This window comes from Dipteris shenzhenensis, chromosome 15 (assembly GCF_047967505.1).
Source record: "Dipteris shenzhenensis isolate YYH24624 ecotype China chromosome 15, Dip_SZ_1.0, whole genome shotgun sequence".
In the NCBI taxonomy this organism is placed as follows: Eukaryota; Viridiplantae; Streptophyta; class Polypodiopsida; order Gleicheniales; family Dipteridaceae; genus Dipteris; species Dipteris shenzhenensis.
The window spans coordinates 45,338,042-45,365,563 of record NC_141610.1 but is presented as its reverse complement, the minus strand read 5'-3'; the positions used below and the strand labels follow the sequence as shown (position 1 = coordinate 45,365,563).

Below are 27,522 nucleotides of genomic sequence, written 5' to 3'. Positions count from 1 at the left end.
TTTTGTATCCTCAATAGCAAGGAGATGCAGAAGTGGATTGAGAGATATGAAGCAGCCAAAGCAGAAAGAATGAATGCAAGGACGAGATTCAGAGTAATGTACAGGCAATCACAACCATATTCATGGGATCTCGCCCTGCTCCCCACTCACATGTCACTTGATTGGCTACAATTGGCTCTACATAAAGCCGAGGCTGTATGCAGTAGCCATCTTCAAAAAGTTGAAGTGAGGAAAATTACAAATGACTTTGGGGTGCTCACTTGGATCTTTAGAAAGAGGCTCAATTTCCATCTATGAGATGGAGATGCATATAGGTGGGATGGATGTGACAGTCCCCAAAGGCATTGTAGTGCATCTACCAATAGGAGCCCCATTTTCCATTTTGCCATATCTCAACAACTACTTGATAGGCATTCCATCGTCCAAGCAGCAGAGTCTTTAGGCTTACTCAAAAACTCTTGATCCAAGAATAGATCAACTATAGGAAGGGGGGCATGTTGGCCGTCAAGGTTAAACATTGTCACAATTTGCACCTTCTCGCAAACTCTTGTATGTGGGGGTTAAAGGCCACTGTACCTTAACCCGAATCTGTGGGGGTTAAAGGCCATTGTACCTTAACCCCAATTATGTGGGGGTTAAAGGCCACAGTAACCCCGGTTATGTACAATTCTCAGACACATATATATATGGATGACATAGAAGATTAGGGTGTTCTACACCCACCAAAACTTATGTGACTCTCTCTTCTATCTCACCCTCTCTCTCTCACCTGCTTTCATTCCGCTTCCGTTGTTGAGATTTTTCAACTAGTATCAGAGCACAGGTGTTCTAGCTGAAGCCGAGTGTGAGCCTAGAGCTCGAAGTCTACTACTACCGCTCTGTGGGAGGAAGGAGAAGCTTCGTTGGGTGTCTTTACCTGCATCGTATGTGCAGAGACCTTGTAGAAACCTTTGGAAAGCTCTCTGAGTGGTTTCTTTGCAAGCCAGCAAGTGGTTTTGGAGGCAAAAGACAGTCTATTTTAGACCTAAGAGTCTTGTGATGAAGATATCTTTCTCTAGAAGCTAAATCTCACCCTGAGATTAAAGGCAAAGTTATAGAAGACTTTGAGTACTTTATTTTTTGTTTTTACATCTCTATCATCTGATTTTTCAATGAAAAGTTATAGCTCCTGCAAAAAGTGATGAAATTCATTTTCTTGCGTGGATTTTGTGTGTTGGATCTCCATATCCAAGCCTCCATTTGTAGTTCAAACACTCCTAGTGGATTTAGAGTGGTCCAAAACTTCTACCTATGAAGCTGCTTCCGATTCTGTGAAGTCCTAAAGCTATGGTGAAGCTCTATCTACTCCAACATATTCATTTTGTCATTTCTTGTGTGAGGGGGATCTTAGTTGTCTATCCTGTTGGATCTGGGACTACCTGAAACATCTGTCTACAATGAAGAATCGAGGGAGTTGTGCTTCTCTGTGTTTTTCCATCGTCTCTTTGAAGGAACTTTCTCAAAGTTTCCAAGATCTCTTTTTTTTTTTTTGCGCAAAAAGTAGTGCTAGTTATATTACTTGAAAGCGAGAGTACAAGAAGGCCTGAAGGCCAGCGGGCTGTAATCACAAAACAGATTCAGCCCAAGAAGTCAAAATGCTAAATACAAGCCTCTTAGGGCATAATCATCGGAGAGTGGACAAACAGCCACAGTGGAGGGGTGTAATGCCACTGAAGACTCTGAGTGGAGTGCTCGAAGAATAACTCCCGGTGGTCCTAGTCACGAAGGAAACGTCGTCTCTTTTCCTTCCCTGCTCGAGACTCTCCCTGAATCTGATCCCACTGACCCTTGAGCGTGTGAATGATCGTGCTCTAGATATCTACTAGGGTCTGGGTAGTAGAAGTAGTCTGAGCTCCTACAGTCTGTGCGCATCTGGAAGTCCAGATATGCCAGCCTGTGATGCTCCCTATGATCTCCCAAACTGGGTACCGAGGCATCGCTCCTGCATCTGTCTCTATCAGATGCCATGGGAAACTGTCCATGTATGCCCAAGTGGCCTGCGTGATGAAAAAGACGGGATCCTGTCTAGAGAACTCATAGGCCAAGTGATGTCCCGGCTCAGTGCTGCACCAACAAACGACTCCCCAAGTGATCGGTCCTAGCTTGGGTGTAGCCCTAGCTAAGATCCCCATGATTCCCTTCCAAACCGTCTGCGCATGCGAGCAGCTCCAAAGGCAATGCTTCAGGGACTCCTCCTCCTGAAAACACATCTGGCAATGCCCCTCCTACCCCATCTGTCTCAGCCAGCAGCCCCTTGTGTGCCACCATCCAGAGGAAGTAGGAGATCTTCCTCGGACGCCAGCTAGCCCAAAGAGTCTTCCAGAAAGTGTGAAGAAAGACCAAGGATATCCCCTGGGCATACCACCTATGTGCCTGTGTGGGTAGCCCACGCTGGAGAGCCCCAAGAGCACGCCGACCCGTGCGTGCACTGTAAGAAAAGAAGGGGGTAGGGTTCTCTGAGGTCTCCGATGGTGGCCAACGCCACTCCCTTGGGTCCCACTCCACCTCTAACAAGGAACGGCCCTCCCATATCCAAAGTCTCCAATCCTGGTCTTGCATAATCAGGGGGTCTATATGCCAAGTCTTCCCTTGCAGCCCTATAATGCGAAGGCGCTGCCAGGGAAGCTAGGGGTCGATCACGGCCTCTCTGCTCTGTAGGCGACTGTCATCAGTGATGGAGAAGAAGTGTACCGAAGAGTCCGAGAAGAGGCCTGCCACCACGAAAGGAATGCCTCGTGGAGTGAACTGTCCTAGCCACGTCTCATCTCCCGGGAAGAGCTGTCCGGTGCCTATGGGAATCCTCCAACCTACAGGGATGGCAGCATCAATCTCCGCTCGCTGAGCCTGGATCCCACGTGCCGTGCCTACTGCTGCTGCCAGCTCGCCTGGGCTCATCTGACTATAGACATCCCTCCAAACCCGGAATGAGCGCGTGGGCCCACGCATCCAGAGCACCCAAGGGATATGGGATCTCTCTCCAAGCTGGCGACCTGTATCATCTGTCACCTGGCTGCTTTAGATCAAGGGCTATCTGTCTGTCTCGACAGCTAGGGGGAACCTGGGAAAGGTTGTGTCACAACTTCCTCCAGACCGAAATAAGGCTACGGAGGAAGGGAGAACGGGGCTGATTCAAAGGAGCTGAAGTGAAGATCCATCGGATAGAAGGCTGCCAAAAACACCCCCTCTCTGGGGAGTACACCCATTGAGACCATGCTGTAGCAAGAGCTTCCACGTCTGTCCTCCTGGGGTCAGACTGCGGATGACTAGCTTGCCAAGAAGTGCCTGACTCTGCAGCTTTGGATCTATGATGTCGAGGCTGCCCTCTGCCTGGGGGAGAATGACCGTCTGCCAGGCGACCCTAGCTCTGGTGGTGCCGGAACCGTCTAAACCACAGACCATAGGAAGTTTCGCACCAGTCTCCTCAGCTGGGTTACACAAGACCTCGAGAAACACCAGCAAGAGGCCACATACCAAGCAGTGGCAAGAAGGACCTGGTTGACCACAAGGGCCCTGCCTACCAAGGAAAGTCGAGCCGTGCTCCAAAAAGCAAGCTTCCGTCGTATGGAGGCTAGGACCGGCAAGAACTGCTGAGCCGGTGTGATGTCCAGGCCTACCTGGAATCCTAGGTAATGTGTCATCTATCCTTTAGGGATCCAGTGAAACCCTAGGAAAATACCCCACTGTGAGCTGGCTCCCGGATCCGTAAGAAAACCAACTGACTTATGCCAGTTGATTTTCACCCCAGCCGCAAGGCAAAAAATCTCTAGGGACAGTCTCACTCGCTCCAGTGACTTGACATCATCTTGCACATATAGGGCTATGTCGTCTGCATACTCGGAGTCCAGCAGCTCGGCATCCTCTCGAATAGGGAGACACATCCCGCGAAGACTAGTGGTACGAGCTCGAAGGAAGTGTGTCATGGCCTCCGCAAAAAATAGGAAGAGGTAGGGCGCTAATGGACAGCCCTGATGCACCGAGCGCTCGAGTGTGAATCTCTCCCCCATCCTGCCGCTAATGATAACCCGACTGGAGACCGATCTGTAAAGGCTAGCAATACCTCTGATCCACTCGTCTGAGAAACCGAACCGAGTGAGTGTACCTTCCAAGAAGGGCCAATCTACCCTGTCGTACGCTTCTCAAAGTCGAGAAGGAGTATGGCAAGGTGTTGGCCACTGTGCTGGGCCCATTTCGTTGCCTCTGAGAAAGTGAAGATGTTGTCCAAGATGCTACGATCTTGGACAAAACCAGTCTGGGTGTCATGAATCAAGTCGTGTAGCAGGGGGCGGATGCGATTGCTGATCATCTTGGTGAGGATTTTGTAGGCAGTTGGGAGGAGGGTGATTGGGTGCCACTATCTGATCTCCTGGCGGTCCCCCCCTTTGGGGATGAGGCAAATCAGGCATGTCGCAAGGCTCTCTTCACTGGAGAAGATGTGCTGGAAGGCTGCGAGCAAGGGCCGGTGGATCTGCTCCTAGAAGGTGGTGAAGAAAGCTCTAGAGAGGCCATCCTCACCTGGGCATTTCTGCCCATCAATAGCACTCACCGCATCCTGCATCTCCGCAACAGTGAAAGGTGCGAGAAGGGTGTCGCGCATGTTGGGCTGCACGAGTCTCAGTGTAGATCTCCACATCTCCTCCCTGCAAATGCAGCCATGAGGGTCTGGGGGCTCCTACTAGAATAATGATCTGTAGAAATCTATCGTCAAGCCCCGGACCTCATCTGGATCTATCCTGACACTACCATCCTATGCCCTAAGAGACCGGAGCTGTTCCCCTGCTGACCTCTGTCCATGAGTACTGAAGAACTCTCTGCACATCCTGTTGCCTTTCCTAGCCCAGAAGGACTTGGAAGCATGAAATGAAAACTCTGAGCGACGCTGGGTGATCTCCTCTAGCATGGCTCAGGCCCGAACCTCTTGCTGTGTCTGAGCTCCTCAGAGCCTGGAGAAGACTGATGCATCCTCTGAATTGAGGCGAGATCACGTCTGAGACCCCTCTCCCATGCCCAACACCGCTGTCTGCTGACCTGAATCGCCTCTTGTTGGCAAATGCAGCTAGACTCAGCAAGCGCCTGAGCTACCTGTGCTGCCATATCCTTGGTAGGGTCCCACTCCTGCTCCCAAAGGTCCACTATCCTGCTGTGAACCGCTGCTTTGGTGTAGATGGAATCTGGGATCCGGCATGAACATGGAGGTGAGGACTGAGAGGCCGAGTCCAAGACTAGGATGACTGGGGCATGGTCTGAAAGTGTCGTCCCTAGAACCACTCCTGACTCTCCTCCTCTGCCAAGCGCCCAATCACTAACATAGAAACGGTCCAGCCGCTCCAGGAGTCTGCCTCCCTCCCTCCTGTAACCCCAAGAGAAGTCCAGACTCCCAGGCCATCTGCGAAAGGAAGGCTCCCTCCAACTGTCCCGACTCCCACTGCAAAGAGGAAGGAGTCCCAATCTGCCTGCTCTGCCTGAGCTATACTGAGGAACTCTGGGCCCCGTCCCTGCTAATCCTCTAAGGTCTCAAGGTTGTTGAAGTCCCCTCCTACAATCCAAGAGTCCAACTCTGGCAACAGGTCTGTCAAGGATCTCCAAAAAATGGATCTACGTCTGAGATCAGTCGGGGCGTAGATATTGAGGATGCCAATGTAGGATCCCTCAATATGCAGGCCCACCCAAAGCGCACGTCCTGGGATCAAAGTGCCAAAACCAAACACATGCTAAACTAGAGAAGCGTTGATGGAGGTACAGACACCCCCGCTTCTCCCCTGCTCGCCAATCGAAGGTTCCCAGTAGGTGTGGGAGCGTCCTGTGAGGACCTGCCTGCAAATACTGGTCTGTGAAGCCGAAAGCTTGTGTTCCTATAGTAGGAGCACATCTACCTTTCCCACCAAAGCTGGCTGGAGCTCCTGTCTAAGCACCATCTTCCTGGGGCCACAGGTTCCTGATGAGTGGAACCCGTTAATGTTCCAAGAGATAATGCGTAAACTCATGAGGAGGGAAGGTGGGCCACAGACAGCTGTCTACTTGCGGTCGAAGTCGAAGTGGTCGAAGGATGTCCTGTGTGGAGACGAAGGCGCTTCTGTGAAGGTTTCGAAGGAGAGGTCGGATCATCGGACCCATCCTCTAAAACCTTCAGCAGAGGGGAAAGGCCCTTCGTCTCGTGGTGGTAAGCTCTCTCTAACCAGCTCGATGCCTCTCCCAAAAAAATGTTATAGAAGCCTGCAACCTCTGAAGTCCTCCAGGGGCGAAGCCCATCCGCGTAGGCCCACTCCAGCGGTGGTCTAATAATGACCAGGAGTCAAAAACGTTTGGCGCTGTGGTGCCAACGCAGACGAACATCACCCTCCTGCCATTGCTACTGAAGAAGCTCCACTGCTCTGCTACCAATCCAGTCCTACACCTGCTCCTGGGTCTGGTCTCGTATCGTCTCCCAAACATTTTCATTCGTCCATTGCTCATTCCCTTCACTGGAGATAGTGAAGGAATAGCTAGGACCATCGTGCGGAGCCAGAATGGACACCTTACCCTTCGCCCCCTTGCGGAGGAAGAAGATGCTGATGTCTAGGCATGCGGGAAAGGAGCCAATACTCGCTGCATCCAAGTAGTCCCAAGGACCTACTTGGTAAAACTCCAAAGGAAGAGCTCTAGGAGCAGCCCTTGGGCTTGGGGACGACGATGAGGAGTCTGAACCAGAGGGAGGGGTGCTGGCCACCTATGGGGAAGGGCCTATCCCTGCCGTCGGGCCCAGAGGGATAGACGAGGGTGAGGTCTGTGCAGGCTTCAAAGCTGCAGGTGGCGCAGGTGGAGGGGGGGATTCCTTCTGTACCATGATGGAGGAAGGGAGTGGCGCGGAAACCACTGGTGCGGGGGGGGATCCTGGAGGGGGGGGGTCGAAGAATCGAGGAGGAGGGGGGAGGGGGGGAGGGCGGGATGAGGGATGAGGGGGAGGCTGGCTAACCTTCTCCTTTCCCTTCTCCTTCCCCTTACCGGGCTTTTGATGAGTAGGGATCATCTGAGGGGGCTCTTGTTGTGGCTGGGAAGGTTTTTTGGGGCCTGCTTTGTTGCCCTTCCATTTTCGTTTGACTTCCGTCCAGCCTTCCTCTTCGAGAGAGGATGTCGCTGACTGGAGCAGAGTATCTTGAGCTGCTTGAACGGGGGTCTTCTGAGGTTCTGTACCCATGAAGCGAGGACATGAGCGAGCCTGGTGCCCGAAGCCATGGCATCTCAGACACTGGTTTGGGCGACCAGTGACCAGAATGCGCTGCATCACCACACCTGTGTCTGTCTCTATCTTGAACTCCGAGGGGATGCTCTGTTTATCAAGGACTGCCACTTTGACATGTGGCACCCCTTGGGCTGCCGCTGCATCAATGTAGGTGTCCTGCATAGGCCAACCAAAGTGCGCCCCCAGGTCTTTGATGATCGGGCGAAGCTCGATTGTGAGACCTGGGAAGATAAGGGTAACTGGGTGTCGAGGAATGCAAAAGTGGGCATCGAAGTCCGCTACACTGAATCCCCTGTACCAAGGGACCATGAGGATGATCTTCCCACCCACAGAAGTAGGGGATCGCCTAACCATGTCGCTCGCAGCCTGTGCTGAGAGCTTAAGCCAGAAAATGCCACGTCCCATGAGTGCAACCTCCTCAATGTGATTGTCCTCGAGGTAGAGGGTGGACTGCAACTAGTCCCTGATGTCTGCTCGTGAAGGGGAGTAGCCAATGACCCTCCCATAAACTGATGTCTGGGAGAAGTCCGTGGCGGCCTGCTTCACCAAGGAGACCTGGTGCTCTGTCAATGTGACGCGATAGGCTGATGGAGGGGGGGTCCGTCTAGGCCACCGGTTTCGGGCACGTAGCCGCCATATCGCTTGACTAACTGTGAACTCCCAAGGTGGGGAAGGGGAAGGAAAAGGAAGGGGGGAGGAATGGGGAAGCGGGGGAAAAAGGAGGAGAAAGAGAAGGGGAGGTGAGGTGAGCGGAGCGGAGCGAGGCGGGGGGGTGAGGTGAGGTGGGCGGGGCGGAGCGGTGCGAGGCGGGGTGGGGGAGCAGAGCGGAGTGAGGCGGGGTGAGGTGAGTGGAGTGGAGATGGGGTGAGGTGAGTGGAGAGGGGGTGAGGTGAGCGGAGTGGGCAGGTGGCATGGAGTGGAGCGGGCGATGGGGTAGGTGAGCAGAGTGGGGGTGGGGTGAGTGAGCGGGCGGGTGGCGAGGGGAGCAGAGCAGGATGGGCGGGGTAGGGTAGGTGAGCGGAGCGGAGTGGAGAGGAGTGAGGCGGGGCGGGGTGAGGGAGCGTGGTAAGGCGAGGGGGAGGAGCGACAAGCGGAGGAGCGAGGATGGGAGAGAGGGAGGGGGAGCATGGCAGAGAGGAGGAGTGGCAGAGAGGTGGTGGCTGGCTGTGCAGCAGCAGCTAGCAGAGGGAGAGGGAGGGGCCGCGTAGCATGCGAGGGGGGGTAGACGGGGCACCAAGGGGAGGGAGGGAGGGAGCAGGAGCTATAAGATCTTCTCATTGATTGCCATGTGGCATTTTGGCTAAGTTTCCTAAGGTTCATTTTTGCAAGTAAATGCAAGGATTGACTAGCTCTTACTCCATCCTTGGATGAGATTTTGGAGTTGTGGCAGAAGAGAGAGATTTGCAGATTGTCTTGCTAAGTTTGATTATGCAGTGACGCCCATGTTTTGAGACATCCCAGGTTCTATTTTCACTAGCGATCATTATCGTGAGGCCATGATTTCTTAAATATACCTTATGCAAATCACTCTGGTTGCAATTTGAGCTGCATGCGCTCATTTTTTGTTTGTATTGGGTTGTATTAGATGCTTTACAAGCCACTTGGATGCATTGTGATCTATGTTGGATGTGCTAATAGGACCAGATTGCCTTGTGGGATGCTGTATTGATGGACATTTAGCACACATATGCTATTTTATGCTGAGGGAAAGCTTCGACGCATTGTAGTTGATTCTCTCATAGTGCTATGCTATCTTGGATGAGAAATTATTGATGTTTATGCCCATGGATGGTGTTTATGCTTGAGGCGTTTGGCTCTTATTGGCATTGGGTTTGCCATTGTTTTGTCATTGCAGGTTGACATTTTCTTTTGGGCCAAAAAGCCAAAGGTGTTTCCTACTCCGATCACACGTGATGCGCATACCAAGAATATGACCTGCAAGTCCCAAATCCTTCATGTCAAAGGCCTCATGCAACTTGGCCTTCAATGCATCAAGCTCATAAGTGTTCTTGCTAGCCAATAGCATATCATCCACATAAAGTGCCAGGATTATCAGGCTATTATCCTTAGCCCTTTTAGTGTGGAGGCAGTGATCAATCTCACTTCTTCTAAAACCCTGGGACCGAATGAAAGCATCCAACTTGTGATACCATTCTCTAGGCGCTTGCTAAAAGCCATAGAGACTCTTTTTTAACTTGCAAACCAAATTCTCTTTGCCCTTTTCTTCAAAGTCTTCTGGCTATACCATGTAAATTTCCTCATGTAAATCCCCATGCAAGAAAGAAGTCGGTAGCCAACCCCAAGACCTCATCCGGATCAGTAACGATGTGCCCCTCCGCTGTCCTAAGACTCCGAAGCTGATCACCTGCTGCTCTCTGGCCATGCGTCCTGAAGAACTCTCTGCTCATCCGGTCGCCCTTCCGAGCCCAGTATGAGAGGGAGGCATGATAGGAAAACTCTGAGCGGCGCTGGAGAGTCTCCTCAAGAAGGGCTCTGGCTCGAAGGGCCTGGATCCGAAGCTCCTCCGAACCCGGAGCTGCCTGCTGGAGTCGCTGAATGGAGGCGAGGTCCCTGCGAAGAGCTCTCTCTCTGCCCCACCACTCCTGGCGAACCTGAAGGGCTGCGAGCTGGCAAATCTGGCTGGACTCCTGCAAATCCTGCGCCACCGAATCTACCAAATCCATGCACTCGCCCCAATCTCTGTCCCAAAGGCTACCGATACTACTGCGCACCTCCTCCCTCGAGTATTCAGCCCCACCTAATGACCGTGTAGGCATGGGTCCACATACATCTGAATGCACCAAATCAAGCCTTTCAAGCTCTTTGTTTCCCTTTCTTTTATGGGCTGATTTAGTCTACTTCCCATAGAGACAGTGCTCACAAAATTCAAAACCTAAAAAACTCAAATGCGGTACATAACCCAAACAGCATAAGAGTTTCATTCCATCCTGGCTCATGTGCCCCAACCTGCAATGGCACAAAGAAGTACTTGGCTACTCGGTTATTGCAACAACACATTCAGACACCCTTGATACATGTAAGGGATACAAAGTCCCACACTTGACACCACTGGCCAAACCATAAAGCCTTTTTGGATTTTCCAACTCTGAAAGCCAAAAGTGGTATGAAAACCAGCATCATCTAGTTAACCCGCTAAAATGAGACTCTTGGTCATCTTAGGCACATGTCTCACATTTTTCAAAACAAATGCAAACCCATTTGCAAAAGAAAACTTTATGTCACCTGCTCCCACTATGTCACATGCATAGTTATTTCCAAGATGCACACAACCTATCTTTCCACTGTCATAAGTGGAGAACTATTCCCTATGGGGAGTAACATGGAATGAAGCACCAGAATCCAAAATCCAATCCTGGGAATATGCATCATCTGAAGTGGTAAGCAAGTCTGCAGGTAGACTAGACATGAAGAGAATGTCATTGTCACTATCATCAGTGACTGCATTAATCTCCTCGATCTTTATCTTTCCTTTGTCCTCCCTTGGACTCTCTTCCTTCTTATTTGCACCCCAAATTTGCATTCTTTTTATTATCCTTTTGATCTCTTTTCAGCTTGTAGCAATCCTTTTTCATGTGGCCCTTCTTGCCAAAGTGTAACACTCAATGTTCTATGCCTTGGATTTGCTACAAGACTTCCCTCTTTCTTGGGACTTCCCCCTGAACTGTGATCTGCCCCTTTGCACATTTAAGGTTGCATCCTTCTTGTTGCCATCCATAGACTCCTGTCTAATCTCCTCGGCCAACAAGCTACCCACAACATCGTCAAACTTCAATACTCCACCAGATGCAGAGTTACTGACAGCTGTACGGATGGTATCCCATGAGGATGGCAATGAACATAAGAGGAATATTGCCTTAGTCTCCACATCAAAATTCATTTTCTAAGCCTAAAGCTAGCTAAAAATAATATTAAATTCATTCAAGTGAGAAGCAATGAAGACCCTTTCCTTCATCTAACAACCTCTTCATGAGGTAAACTTTATTAGAGGCAGTTTCCTTCTCATAAGTGGCACATAATTTTTGAAGGAGTATGCTATAAAAGTGTTGTAGTGTTTTAATATGGAGGGGGGGAAGGCAGTAAGTACTTCATTGTCTCCATATGTGAAACTGAGTCAGGTAGATAGTCCCAAATCAGATGAGGGCCATGATGTCCAAGGTTCATCAGTGGTTGGGAGTCTTATGTATGCGATGATAGCTACTAGACCAGACATTACATTTGTAGTGAAAGTTGTTAGCCGGTATATGGCTAATCTAGGAAAGAAGCATTGGGACAGAGTTAAGTGCATCATGAGGTACATGAAGGGTACTAAGGAGGTATGTATCTGCTTTGGCAAGAGGAGAGATGCGTGTATTTGGGTACACAAATTCAGACTATGCAGGGCATGTGGATAGCAGGAGATCCACTTCTGGTTATGTATTCACCTTTGCAGGTAGTGCAGTGTCATGGATGTCTCATGCACAGAAGTGCATTGCTTTGTCTACCATAGAGGCCGAGTATGTTGCAGCCACAGAGGGTTGCAAGGAGGCTATATGGCTTGGTCGGCTAGTAAGAGATTTGGGGATTCATACAGGTGTACTGACATTGCATAGTGATTCCATGAGTGCTATTCAACTAGCACAGGTCTTTCATGCAAATACCAAATACATTGAGTTCAGGGACCATTTTATCAGGGAGGTACTTGAGGACAAGCACATAAAGCTTGTCAAGGTTTATACAGATGATAACCCTATAGATATGTTGACGAAGAGTCTACCTAGTCAGCGGTTTGAGTATTGTCATGTATTGATGGGCATTGGATAGTATGCTCATTGGTTGTTCTCCCTGAAAGGCACATTGGCCTTTAAGTGGGAGGTTGTGGGGGTTAAAGGCCACTATACCTTAACCCCAATTATGTACAATACGTTCCTTCTAGGATCAAAACACCTTGCATCATTCATGCTTTGTCCAAAACATGATTGCCTTGAGTTTCCACACAATAATAATTTGAGATCACAAGAGAATCTCATATGAGACAAGAAGCGGCAAGATTTGAAAGAAAAATGCCAAAAATAGAGCAAGAAGAAAGCAAGGCAAATCTCATTCAAAAATCTTGAAAGTTTTGAAAGAAGAAAAGTCTATTGGGAGGGGAAATGCAGTTAGATAAGGGAACTAATGAGATTTTGGCGTGAGATTTTGTCCCATGATAGGGAGAACAAAGAAAAGAGCTTCTCGCTCACATACATACATACATATATATATATATATATATATATTCTTTAAGGAGAGGTTTCGACGTGGAGCAATTCTAGAGGTTCGAAGAGAGGAAATGGGAGCTTTGCGGAGGTTAGGGGGGGTAGCCAGAGGTTCGGAAGGTTCTGGAGCTTCAAGAGGTCGAGCTAACACAATGCAACAGACTGCGAGTCTCAGTGGGCAAACTACATGGCACGTGTAGACCCGATGATGTGGCATGCACCAACGAGTTCATGAAAGAGTCCATGTGGCATTATAACTCTGTCTCCCACCACGTGTCCCGATCGTGTTGCCCCAAAGCACCGTCATCTACCACGTGTCTGCACCTACCCGCCAGCTCTAGTCCACCTCTACCATCGCATGCAGCTACGACTAACCAATTCGTGCAACGTGTCCTAGTCTGGAAGGAAGCACAATCGCCCCGCTTGTTGCAGGTTGCGCGTATTGGTTGCTCGGCGATTCTGCACAATTCTGCTTACTCGGGAGTTGACAAACTGTACTATGTGTTTTAGAGACAGAGTCAGTGCCAGTCGACTAATGATGTGGCGATAAAAACGGGTCCCGACGATGAGAACAGGTCTCAAAGACCGATGACATGGCATTGGATATCAATGACATGGCATTGGAGATGACAGATGACTAGCAGAGAGCCGGTTACCAATGATGTGGTGTGGCAGACGGACAATTGAGAGAGAGAGAGAGAGAGAGAGAGAGTATTTTATATATATATATAATATTAGATAGTATATAAATATAAATATATATATATATATATATATATATATATATTAGATAGTACATAGATATAATATTATATATATATATATTATATTATATTATATATAATTTATTTATTTATATTCATATTTATATTTATATCTATATATAAATATGAATATACATATATTTCTTTATTTTTCCATTTCATGTTTAACTACACACTCACCTATATATATATATATATATATATATATATATAAATACATAAATATATTGATATAAATATAAATACTACTGTTGATTGCTCTTCTCAAAGCACGAGGGATGTTGCTAAGAGATCGAAACCCCTTGCCATCCATTTTTGCTAGCTTTGTTTTCATATTAATTGCAAAAACAGGAGAAGAAAGCAAAATATTTTGAATCTGGGCTGTCCACGGCAGAGACTAATACTAGGTATTGTGCTGTAGAAAAGACCTCATGAAGGTTGAAGAGGCAATTCTGAATTAGATAGAAAACCCGATCTGGATTGTGAGACGAATTTCAATGTGAAAAGGGAGTTGTGAAGAGGAGGCCAATGAGCTATAGTTGGGGAGGAGGTGCAACAACACTTCACAAAGGATGTACATCTGACTTTGCAAAACAAAACCAGGTATGTTGCTCATTGCGACAAGCTTCACGCATGACATCTACTTATGTTTGACAATACCACACTATCAAGGGTGATCTTTTAGGAGTTCACAAATAAGTAGCCAAATAGGTGGGTTCGTTGTGGCACATAGAATTCGATGCTTGAAACCACCTTCCATTGAATAAGAACTACATTTCGGTGAAAAAGCTCCACTAGAACAAGTTGGCCATGCACACATTGGCCGCAAAAATGAACTTTGATTGAAACATGGTCGATTTGGTGTCTTGCAAGCTGACTACATGGGGCGACTACTCTAGGAATTGTTGATGATCTTCATGAGAAATAGCTTCTCTTGAGCTTCTTTCATGATAGGTGATGAGAGCATACTATCGATTAACATCGCACGTTTCTAGAGGCCATTCATAATTCATGGGATCATGGCGATAGTGATGAGACTACAGTTTGTGCATTGCTTCTTCATCTCTTTCTTCGAGTGTACAACTACTCCCAAGCTCTAGCAATCAATAGGTCTGCTCAATTCAATGATCAATCAACTAGCAAGTTCTAATAAACTTTCCATCCTTTCATAGCTGTTGTGCAATTCTACCTTTGCATAACATTGCAATGGTAGCTCTTTAGTATTACGAATGATTGAATCAAGGGCAATGATTTTCAAGCATTGACATGGCTATACCATTGACTTACTTAGCCATAGCACAAAATTTTTTGAACCTACAATCTCAAACATTTCATCTTTCTCAAATCGGTTAGTGAGCGCATATTGGTTAGATTTGGCAATATCCAATGGCAAAAACTACTGCGAGAGTTATAGTAGTAGAATGCCTTTGGTTTGGGGCCTTGGGGCCTTAGTGCACTGATCTCCAAGTCACATATTTGCCTCTCAGACATTTCGAGTCACATGTTAGCTGTTGGAGAATTAGAGAGTATGCATATCAAGTGCATTTACTCATATGAATATGTTTCATTGCAAGTGCATGTACTTTGATGCATATATATCATGTATTAGCAACCTATAGAAACCTTGATCTATTCTTTTTTTCTTTAGTTTTTTTTTTTTGGGGTAGGCACTCCATTCATCCGTTCTATACACCACCAATATCCTTGGTCAAGTAGATGTTGTTTGTTCCTTGCCATTTGTAAATGCTTTTATTTTTTTGCATATGGTTCAACGCGTATAGGATTCAATGCATGCATGTTTCAACACATATGATGACTCAATAAAGAAAGGAATTGAAGTGGAGGAGATATTTAGCTCTCTTATATGCATCCTCTAAAAAAATTAAAAGGTGTCTAGAATCTACAATTTGGAAAAGCACTATCACATATTTTGGTATGATTTTGTTCTATTTGGGACTGCATTTCACCATTGGTAATTGTACCACCCGCTCGCTTCTTTTATTTGGTTAGGTCGGTGATATTTGTTCCTTGGCATTTGTAAATGCTTTTATTTTTTTGCATATGGTTTGATGCATATATGATTCAATGCATGTATATTTCAATACAAGAATCATGAGATGGAAAAGTGTACATTTCTGCTCACAAAACCTAATGGCAATGAGCCTCTAACACTATATGAAACAAATTGGAGGTTGATTGTCTATGCATCACCTATAATGTCCCTGTAACCCAGATTGAGTGAGCCAAGCAAAGTGGTGCCTAGAGTTGAAATTTTGTTTCTTGAAATTAAAGACATTTAAAGATTCCAAATTGAGACCCAGCGAGCGGGTCTCCACCGCGTGGTAAACGGGTCATGCTACTCGAAATTCATAATAGTTCATAATAGTGTGTACTTAAAATTGAATACGCGTTTTTTAGTAGCCTAGGAAAGCTGCCAAACAGCCAAAGGCCAGAACGCCCCTGACTGTCTTAGATAAACTTTATGTGCGTCTCTTGAAGGTATGCGACTCAAGATGCTTTCGTAGCTATGTAGGATTGTAGGAGTGTTTTAGTTGGTGGCGCCACCTTTCTGCCTGCTACAAGCTGGTTTAATGGCTTTTAACCCCTGTTTCCGCCCCTGCTGGAGGTTCTATTTGAGATCCAAACATTTATAGAGTGTTTGAAGGCTTTTCAAAATTTTGCTCGATGACTGTTCATTTTGTAGTCTTACTTTCCTGCTTCGTTCCTGTGCTCATCCTAGACTTGTGCTCCGGTTCACACAGATTCCAGTCCGTGCCTCTCACTGAATGAGATTGTTTACTCACAGGCTTTGCTGGAGTTTCTTATGATATTCTTCCTCCAGATCCTTTGAGTGCCTGTCCCTAAGGTGATCAATGATGATTGCAAATTTGTTGCATTTTTACTCGCTCCTGAAGGCTGAAATTATGTCAGCGTTTCTTTGACTTGTTTTGGTTTGGTTCACAACGTATTGCTTATTTATGTTTCTTAAGATGAATGCTTTTTGGAAGGCAGGAGTAATAAGCTCTGCGTAGATGGAAGTCTTTATTAGGGCTCATCTGAATGTGTTATGGATGAACAAGTACTTGTAGCTTGAATGAAGAGAATGTGGACTACTTTTTTATTAGCCTTCTCCTTTAATGCTAGCCTTTGTCAAGGTTGAGTTTGCCCTTCTCCTCTGGAATGTCGACATAAACACAGTATGAAGACCTTTGTTATAAATGAATTCTTAGAGTATGTGCAGATGTGTGGATATGTATGTGTGAAAGCATATGGTTATACTGTGGTCCACAGCCACTGTTGGGCTTTGATAATGTGGGTAGGGATGCATGAAACTGAAATTGCACTATTTATTGTAAGGAGAGCATATATTTATGCTAGTCTATACCCATTGATGACGTCGGTGGGGATGTCATAGTAGCTAGTCCTGCTATGTGTGATGGAGTTTATGGTTTTCAACCTTGTGACTATCATGCTAGTCCTTGCTATACGTGATGGAGTTTATGGTTTTCAACCTTGTGATTGATTGTCATGAGATTGAAACTGCACTATTAATTATTTTTTTAGAGAATGAGTTTGTGCATTTTCCAAATTGATCTATATACATATCCTTCATTCAGTAGACCATAAGAGTTGAACCTTTAGGCTTTGATACTAGACCTCACAGTAGAATTGTTATGCCAAGGACTTCACAACTCTTTCCAATGTCTAATTCAACTTGTGTTAGAGATTAAGGGTCAATGCTTCCCTATGATCGCCATATGAAGATATCGAAGCTTGACACTTGGGTTTCAATCTTGATTGGATAGGCAACTGATGCAAGTGCCACATGGGCACTACATGTAGCCGTTGTACATTGTGGAGTCATGGCTAACTTCACACAAGATAGCCGAGCAAGTGCTTCGGATACCAATCTTCTCTCCTCACAGTTGGATTATTGTGGAACCATACGCGACATCTATGAAGTTGATTTCAGACGATTTAGTATTTTCATTCTTGATGTAAAATGGTTTAGAACTATTTACAACGGTCCTCATGCGACAGTGAGAAAAGATAGTAGCAGTTTCTTTGCAATAGACTCCACCAAACATTGGATCGATAAAAGTGATACTTTTGTTCTTCCCGAGCACTGTGAGCAGGTGCATACTAGTGTGGAGACTACAAGGACCATCACATGGCTGCCCACCATGGGGTAGCGTATGACCTGTCATATGGCCAGCATATCTGGCTGCCGCATGGGCAGGAAGGCATGGCCAGAAGTATACCCAGTCCCCAGCCAATGGGGATAGAAGGCAAAAGGCAATTGAGGCCTTATATGCAGGCATGGACCTGCCATAGGATCCAACTAGGAGCTGGTATATCACTGTTTGGTAGATATGAGGATCCAATCTGATCCTAGCTTAACGAGGACAGTTGCATGATCATCCATCTGTCTATTTAAGGATGGTGTGGTGAATGATGGAGATATTGAGTTAGTGACTCCTTTGATTGACACATGGACAGTATGTAGGCATCTGAGATATTATATTTGGTATTAGATGTTAAGCGCATATCTGTTGCGCCTCTGTTCTTCTCTCTTCAGTATCACGGGCATAGGCACATTGATTGTCCTCCCAGCCAACCTCGATGATTGCAAGCTCTCCAAAAGACAAATTTCAACTATTACGTGAAGCTACTGCTTACAAAATTCCACCAAGCCTCAAAATTCCCTAGATGGATCTAGTATGCCACATGTCTTCATTCCTTATTGCATCATTTACCCCTCTCTTGGGATATCTTTGAAACCATTTGCCCCTAGGCATATTTCATGCATTTAGGTTTCTTAGCCTTAGATCCACCTAGTCTAGTGCCATATCACCCTTTGACCTTTATTCCTTTTTTTATTTTTTCTTTTTGATCATTTACATGAAGCCCAAACAAATATAATACAAACATTGATCCTTTAAAGAAAAATGTCGACTGACCCTTCCGAGGTCATGTTACCTCGACTTAAGCGTAACATTCCTTCCCTCTTTAGGCATCAGCGTCCTCGATGATAAAGTCTGGGAACACTCTCCATAACTGGTATACGAATTCCCAGGTAGCTTTTGATAGAGGTAAACCATGCCATGCAACCAACACCGTGGGTATCTTCTGATTGCGTACTTGCATTGTTCCTCGGTTCAGGATTTTTGTTGGTTTGCGTCTTGCATTATTCTCTATCTCCTGAAACAAAACAACACCCTCGATTAGTGAGTCACCTGTATGAAAAAATTTCTTTAAACGAGAAACATGGAACACTGGGTGTACCTTATAACCCTGTGGCAATTCTAATTTATAGGCTACCTTGCCTATTCTTTTTAGAATTAACCATGGCCCACAATATCGAGGTGATAATTTAGCACACTCTCCTGCAGTCAAAGACTTAGAGTGCGAAGGAACTCTGAGAAAAACTTTTTCTTCTTCCTTAAATTCTCTAGCGGATCGGTTTTCATCCGCATACGCCTTAGCTCTATCCATAGCTTGGCGGATGTTTGCTCTCGCAAGTGCTAGCATCTCCTGCATCTGAACCACAAAGTTCGCGGCACTAGGCACTTTCTGAGGTATTCCAACTATAGTTGGATTCGTTGGTCTATAACCATAGTTCAGCTCAAATGGACTGAGGAATGTTTTCTATCATTATAGGCAAATTCTAATAATGGCAACCACTTGTCCCATGTATGTTGCCTCAATGACACATATGCTCTAAGCATATCCTCTAAAATTTGGTTGATTCTTTCTGTCTGACCATCCGTTTCTGGATGATCCCCACTACTCATTCCCAACTCAGTCCTTAGTGTCTCAAATACCGCAGTCCAAAAATGACCGGTAAATTTGGCATCTCTGTCTGACACTATGGATTTGGGTAATCATGCAAACGAAATATATGTCTAATAAACAAATCCGCCACTTGCGGGGCACTAACAGACTCTCTAGTTGGAATGAAGTGAGCCATCTTGGTAAGACGATCAATCACCACAAGGACAGAATCATATCCACCTTGTGTCGTAGACAAACCTACAATAAAGTCCATGGAAATGCTCTCCCACCTACCTAGTGGTATTTCCAAAGGTTGTAAAAGTCCGGGTGGCTTCACCCGCTCTGTCTTACTTACCTCACACGAAAAACAACGTGTCACATATTCATCAATATGCTTTTTCATCTTTGGCCAAAAGAAATCTCGCTTCACGAGATCATATGTCTTCTCAACTCCTGAATGTCCCGCACATGATCTATCATGGCATTGTCGAATGACTCTCTGCTTGAGATCATTCTGATTAGGTACTACTACCTTGCCATTTCTTTTCAGCATACCATCCCTTATGGCATATCTTGCATAAGTTTGGCCTTTTCTGGATGCCAGGTCATCCATTTGCCCGGGTTTTAATACATGAGCCTTTGGCCAAAGGCTCTGGACGAACTCGTCCACCTTTGAGTTTTTCTTATCTCGGTCATTAGAGCACTCTCTAATATCGTGAAACTCATGTTATGCATAATGCGTGACAACGCATCAGCAACTTTATTATCCTTCCCTCTTCGGTACGGAATTGTTAAGTTAAACTCCTGCATGAGTTCCGCCCACCTAGCTTGGCGGCCTCTCAAGTCAGGTTGTTTACAAAAATGTTTCAGAGTATCATGATCAACATCAACATAAAACTCTGATCCATACAAATAATGTCTCCATGTTTTCAGAGCATGGACAATAGCATACAACTCTAATTCATGAGTTGGCCAATTTCGTTGAGAGGGAGAAAGCTTCTTGCTTTCAAAGGCTACTGGCCTTTTCTCTTGGAGGAGAACTGCTCCTACCGCAATGCCACTTGCATCGGTTTCAAGGAAAAACGGTTTCTGGGGATCAACTATTTTTAACACCAGTCCTGAGACCACAGCTTGTTTTATGGTGTTAAAACTTTCATGTTGATTTTGTCCCCATATAAAAGATACTTTATCTAAGGTTAGATCAGTCAATGGCGATACTATTTCGGAATATCCTTTGATATGTCTTCGATAAAATTGGACAAATCCCAAGAATGATCGCAAAGTGGTCAAACTCTGAGGGATTGGCCAAGCCAGTATCGCAGCCACTTTCTTTGGATCCATTTCTACCTCCTTAGGAGTAATTATGAATCCTAATTATTCAAGTCTTACCATACACAGTATAGTTTTGTTTTTATTTACATAAAGACTGGCTTTCCTCAAAGTACTGAACACTATTCTTAAGTGTTCATGATGCTCATTAATACTCTTACTGAATATCAAAATATTACCAATAAAATGTACTACAAACTTTTCGATATACGGACGTAGTAAATCGTTCATAAGCATGACGAATGTAGCTGGAGCATTGGTAAGTCCAAAGGGCATTACCAAAAACTCATAATGTCCAAACCTACTTCTAAAAGCGGTTTTATGCACATCCTCGGCTCTAATACGGATCTGATGGTAGCCACATTTAAGATCTATCTTATGAAAATTACGGCCCTATGTAATGCATCTAGCAAATCATCGATCCGAGCCATCGGATACCTGTGCTTAGTAGTGATATTATTCAATGCTCTGTAATCTATATAGAGGCGAAAAGTATATCTTTCTTCTTCTTTAATATCATCGGCGAAGCAAAAGGTGAGAAACTTGGTTGAATCTGCCCCAACTTGAGGTATTCTTCCAGTTGTCTTCGCACCTCTGCCTCTTTAGTAAAACTCAACCTATAGGGAGGTCTATTGACAGGTTCTGCCCTCGGGATTAGTTCAATCTTATGCTGAACTTTCCGCTCTGGAGGTAACCCATAAGGTAGCTCATCCCTAAAACAATCAGAGAACTCCTCTGTTATTTGATCAGCTAGCTTGGCCATCTCTCCATTTTGAGCAACATCAGTGCTAACCGAAGAATCATCAATTGGCTCTACCGATGCTGTACAAAGAAACAAAAACTCTTCTTGAGCTTTTCGAATTTCCATCACGGAAACCAACGGTCCTTGAGATATATCCTTTTCACCTCGTAAGACATACAGCACATCATTCATCTTGAATTGATAAATGTGCTTTTTTCAATCTATGGCTGGATTCTTCCTAGAATGCCAAGCCTTACCTAGGGCTATGTCTGCATGAGCAAGCTTAGTCATTTCAAAATCAAGCTTCTCAGCATAGTCCTGAATTCGAAGCTCTAACTGGGTAACCCTTTGGTCCCATACTTCAGTTGAACTTCCGTCTGCCATCCTGACTGTATATGCATAGTCAGATGGACTAGTCTTTAATTTCAGCCTCTTTAGAAGCTTGGAGTTAATTACATTGTGTGTTGACGCTGAGTCAAACAACACAATGACATCATGATTAGCTACTTGCCCTTTCATCTTAATTAACTCCGTATCATTAAAGGCTGTATACCCCGTTGTTGCGGGCTATGATAGGATATTATCAGGTGCACTAGTTACTAACTTAGCAACAGACACACATAACAAAAAAGGTAGTGACCTTTGAGAAGATCCCGCTAGCTGAATCTGCATCTGTTTTGCTCTGGGACTGTACGAACACTGGACTCCGGTTCCATCGGAGATTTACCTTTCTCCTCACGAGATGGTCTAGCAAACATACTATGCACCATTTTTCTGAGCTCAGACTGCCCTACATTTGTTTGTAACTGCTGCGCTAAAATCTGTTGCAAGGCATCCTCTAACATTGCAATTCTGCCAGACAGTGTATGACCTGTTGGGCGCGACACCTGCGGGGTCGGCCAGACTCCCGACTCTACGGGATCCATCCTAGAAGCTTCTTCTTCTACTTCCATTTAGGTCAATGGGTGTTTTGTTTTTTTTAAATAATAATAATAAAACACCGCTTGAAACTATAATTACAAATCACAAGTCCAACTTCCAATTTTATAGCTAACCAGGCATATATCACACTGTAACCAAACCCGCTTTTCCCTATACTAGGGAAACTCCTGCAATCTAAGTTGACTCAAACACGGAGGCAAATAAACATGCATATGCTCCAACAAAGCTTAGAAGGCATAGAGAGCTCCCTGGTTATAATTCTTGCTGCATGTTCCCCTCGCATCGTGGTAAGTGATTCTTGGGCCCCCTTTTGTACCACAGCATGTGCTTTCCAAAATCAGCAGACAGGCTTACCAACATTTTGTCTTCTATCCATCTCTTAATGGTTTCGTTAAACCATAAAACCAACACTTGGCTCGATCGCGTCAAGATCGGTGCGTAGGCTACCATATCATGATCCCGTGGATCCGGTAGTTCTTCCCAAACATCTCTACGAACATCGTATGTAAATCTCCAATGGAACCGGAGCCCAATGTTCATACGGTCGAGCCTAGGACAGCTAAGGTGCCTAATATTGCCAATTATAGGCCAGAAAAGTATTCTGGTCGGATGCCTGACCGTAGTTCCGATATCATTGAGACCTGGTTACACAAATGGGACGAGGCCTTCGCCATTTGTGAAATCAGAAATGATATGAAGAAAATCCATGAGGCCACCCATATGTTTAATGAGGCAGCGGATAGATGGTGGATAAAACAGCAGAAAGATGGAGTGGCATCCACTACTTGGGAGGGGTTTAAAAAGGAATTTAGAAAACACTTCCTACCTCCTGACGAAGCATCCCGAGCTTGGGATCAGGATTGAAACCTTCGTCAAAGAAACTTATCACTGGCGGAATACACTGATAAGTTCAGAGAAAGTGTAATGAAGGTTGATGAACCTCTACTTCAGTCAATCCAAGTAAAAGATTTTATCTTTGGATTGAATGACCGAATCAAGATGGAAGTTCAGGCTAAGTATGCGAACACGCTAGATGAAGCAATTGCCATAGCCCTGAACTATGAGGATGCAAAAGGGAACAGACCAAGTGTGTTTGTGCAGGTTGGGACTCAGTATGGGTACCCGAAGAAAACTGGGTTTAAGAAGAAGTGGATTAGCAAAGGGAGTGCCTCACAGCCTAGTGGTCAAGCCAAGCAGGCGAAACCAGTTGAGACTCCTAAATCAAGTACCACCATTGGAATGAAAAGAAAAGTAACACCAATGGCAGCCCGGGCTTGGTCGAAGTCTTCTTTGAACCCAGAGCAAAGGGAAAAAGTGAGGAGAGAAGGCTTGTGTTTTGGATGCCTTCAGCCTCATCAGTGGAAAGATTGTCCACAAACAAGGATCATCGGATGGCCGAGATGGTGGTCTCAGAATGCGACGTGGAAATGGAGGGAAGTTCCAAAGCAGAACAGATGCAGATTCAACTAGCGGGATCTTCTCAAAGGTCAGTACCTTTTTTGTTATGTGTGTCTGTTGCTAACTTAGTAATTAGTGTACTTGATAATATCATGTCAAACCCCGCAGCAACGGGGTATACAACCTTTAATGATACGGAGTTAATTAAGATGAAAGGGCAAGTAGCTAATCATGATGTCATTGTGTTGTTTCACTCGGCGTCAACGCACAATGTAATTAACTCCAAGATTGTAAAGAGGCTGAAACTAAAGACTAGCCCATCTGACTATGCATATACGGTCAGATTGGCAGATGGAAGTTCAATTGAAGTATGGGACCAAAGGGTTACCCAGTTGGAGCTTCGAATTCAGGACTATGCTGAGAAGCTTGATTTTAAAATGACTAAGCTTTGGAGGCATTATTTGTATGGGTCAGAGTTTTATGTTGATGTTGATCATGATACTCTGAAACATTTTTGTAAACAACCTGACTTGAGAGGCCGCCAAGCTAGGTGGGCAGAACTCATGCAGGAGTTTAACTTGACGATTCGGTACCGAAGAGGGAAGGATAATAAAGTTGTTGATGCGTTGTCACGCATGATGCATAATATGAGTTTCACGGTATTAGAGAGTGCTCTAATGACCGAGATTAAAGAAACTCAAAAGGTGGACGAGCTCGTCCAGAGCCTTTGGCCTAAGGCTCATGTATTTAAACCCGGGGAAAAGGATGACCTGGGCTAAACTTATGCAAGATATGCCATAAGGGATGGTATGCTAAAAAGAAATGGCAAGCTAGTAGTACGTAATCAGAATGATCTCAGGCAGAGAGTCATTCAACAATGCCATGATAGCCCATGTGCGGGACATCCAGGAGTCGAGAAGACATATGATCTCGTGAAGCGAGATTTCTTTTGGCCAAAGATGAAAAAGCATATTCATGAATATGTGACACGTTTTTCGTGTCAAGTAAGTAAGGCAGAGCGGGTGAAGCCACCCGGACTTTTACAGCCCTTGGAGATACCACTGGGTGGGTGGGAATGCATTTCCATGGACTTTATTGTAGGCCTGCCTACGAGACAAGGTAGATATGATTCTATCCTTGTGGTGGTTGATCGTCTTACCAAGATGGCTCACTTCATTCCAACTAGAGAGTCTGTTAGTGCCCCGCAAATGGCGAATTTGTTTATTAGACATATATTTCGTTTGCATGGATTACCCAAATCCATAGTGTCAGACAAAGATGTCAAATTTACCGGTCATTTTTGGACTGCGGTGTTTGAGACACTAAGGACTGAGTTGGGGATGAGTAGTGGGGATCATGCAGAAACGGATGGTCAAACGGAAAGAGTCAACCAAATCTTAGAGGATATGCTTAGAGCATATGTGTCATTGAGGCAACATACATGGGACAAGTGGTTGCCATTGTTAGAATTTGCCTACAATGATAGAAAACATTCTTCTACAGGGTTCAGTCCGTTTGAGCTGAACTATGGTTATAGACCAGCGAATCCAACTATAGTTGGAGTACCTCAGAAAGTGCCTAGTGCCGCGAACTTGGTGGTTCAGATGCGGGAGATGCTAGCACTTGTGAGAGCTAACATCCGCCAAGCTATGGATAGAGCTAAGGCGTATGCGGATGAAAACCGATCCGCTAGAGAATTTAAGGAAGGAGAAAAAGTTTTTCTTAGAGTTCCTTAGCACTAAGTCTTTGACTGCAGGAGAGTATGCTAAGTTATCACCTCGATATTGTGGGCCATGGTTAATTCTAAAAAGAATAGGCAAGGTAGCCTATAAATTAGAATTGCCACAGGGTTGTAAGGTGCACCCAGTGTTTCATGTTTCTCGTTTAAAGAAATTTTTGCATACAAGTGACTCACTACTCAGGGTGTTGTTTTGTTTCAGGAGATAGAGGATAATGCAAGACGCAAAGCAACAGGAATCTTGAACCGAGGAACAATGCAAGTACGCAATCGGAAGCTACCCACGGTGTTGGTTGCATGGCATGGTTTACCTCTATCAGAAGCTACCTGGAAATCCGTATACCAGTTACGGAGAGTATTCCTAGACTTTATCATCGAGGACGCTGATGCCTGAAGAGGGAAGGAATGTTATGCTCAAGCCAAGGTAACATGACCTCGGAAGGGTCAGTCGACATTTTCCTTTAAAGGATCAATGTTTATATTATATTTGTTTGGGCTTCATGTAAATGATCAAAAAGGAATCAAGATCAAGGTCCTTGGTGAGGGTGATATGGCACTAGACTAGGTGGATCTAAGGCTTAGGGACCTAAATGCATGAAATGTGCCAAGGCGCAAATGGTTTTAATGATATCCCAAGAGAGGGGTAAATGATGCATTAAGGAGGGACCCTAAAATGAAGACATGTGGCATACTAGATCCATCTAGGAAATTTTGGGGCTTGGTGGAAATCAAGTAAGAAAAAGCTTCAACGTAACGATTTGAAATGAAGAGAGCTTACGACCACTGAGTTTGGCTGGGAGGTGATTTAATGTGCCTGCGCTCGTGATTCACGTTTTAAAAAAAAAGGCTAGGAGTAAACAAGTTTGCGTGTAATATCGATGATGACATGGATTTCCTGGATTGTGTGAGGATGTTGTTGGGTGAGGAGAAAGGCAACACCTCACATGGTTTGGTAATAGGGTGTATGCCACCAGTGATCAGAAGAAGAAATCAACATGAGACACTCGGAAGTGTAACTATTGTGGCAAGGAAGGGCATAGAGAAAACTTAAAAGTATTGCTATACAAAGCAACAAGATGATCAGCTAAAACCGACTAAGGATAAAGCAATGGCGTGGAAGATCAAGGCAAGAGTGCGGTCACCACGTTGGTCGAGGTTGATCACCTCAGTGATCAGGATTATGCTTTTAGTCATGCTCTTTGTGAGCAGTCTTATTGGGCTTTTTGTGAGCAGTTGGTGTTTGAGCTCTTTGTGAGCATCGGTCGCTTAGTGGTCAGGATTATGGTTTTTAGTCATGCTCTTTGTGAGCAGTCTCATTGGGCTTTTTGTGAGCAGTTGGTGTTGGCTCTTTGTGAGCATAGTCGCTCTTTGTGAGCACTTATAGGAGAATGTTCTTGTTTCATATAGTATCATCTTCTTCCTCATTTCGACTGAGGGGGGGATTGTTGGGTTAGTGGATACTCATCCTCATGAGGTTAGTAGTAGTGTGGTTAGACATGTCTATCCACGTGGACTTCACGCATGCTTTGAACTACATAGATGGAAGAGGCAATGAGCCGCCCTCATTCCAGTAGTCTCCAGGGCGGTGATGAGAGTCGACCTCCATAGTTCTAGGGAGGGCACATGACTCTTGGCTTCTCCATACAGTCAGGGATAGATGGATTGCGTGCTGCTGGTGACCACGAGGAGAAACACGGTTTCTACAGTCGGTCTATAGTTTTGATCAGGTAGTTGATTAAATTGCATGCATCATTGAATTGAGGCATAAAGCCAACAGTCAGTTCGACTAAAGCTGATGTGGCCAACGGAGCCCCAAGGGTGAAGATCCATAGGACTTGCTTGTAGCTGATGAAAAGGCCTGATGGATGGAAGACCCATCGCACCTGTCTATTGCATCTAGGGTGTTCCCTTGGGTGGAAGCCCCAAGAGAACTAACTATGGGAACTAGACAGCCCCTCGGGTGGTGGACCCAAGAGGCTCATCTATTGCAACTACTGATGGGTCTGAGATGTCTCTGAGGATGGAAGACTTATCACAAAGGACTATGAAGACTGTATGCTCCCCTAATAAAGCTGATCCAGCTGACTAAGCTCCCTAGGTGGAAGACCCAAAGGAACTAACTGGACATGATAAAGCTGCTGGATGAGTGAAAAATCCATCCGAACTAAACTGTATTGACTGAATGATCCCCTCGTGTAGAGAATAAGCTGCTGAAACTGGATGATCGCTAGACCCAAGAGGCTTATCATCTGGGTGTGGTTTGAGCTGAGCTGGCCCCAGGGATGGAAGACCCCTATGAGTTGGCTGTGGAAATGGCTGCAAGAACC

The 27,522-nt window shown here is 45.5% G+C and overlaps 1 protein-coding gene across 6 annotated transcripts in view; it reads left to right on the top strand.

Annotated features, from left to right (window-relative positions):
- LOC147893884 (uncharacterized) overlaps nt 1-27,522 on the top strand; it is a 121,637-nt gene that overhangs the window by 88,982 nt on the left and 5,133 nt on the right. The window contains exons 1-2 of one of the 6 annotated variants that reach the window (XM_087386004.1): nt 15,502-15,770; nt 16,078-16,137. The exons of 1 other annotated variant lie outside the window; for it this stretch is intronic. The gene's annotated coding sequence lies outside the window, so the exon portion shown is untranslated. Of the gene's footprint in view, nt 1-15,501; nt 15,771-16,033; nt 16,138-27,522 lie in introns of those variants that run through there. 4 more of the 6 variants (XM_087386001.1, XM_087386000.1, XM_087385999.1 and 1 more) reach the window with 4 other exon arrangements.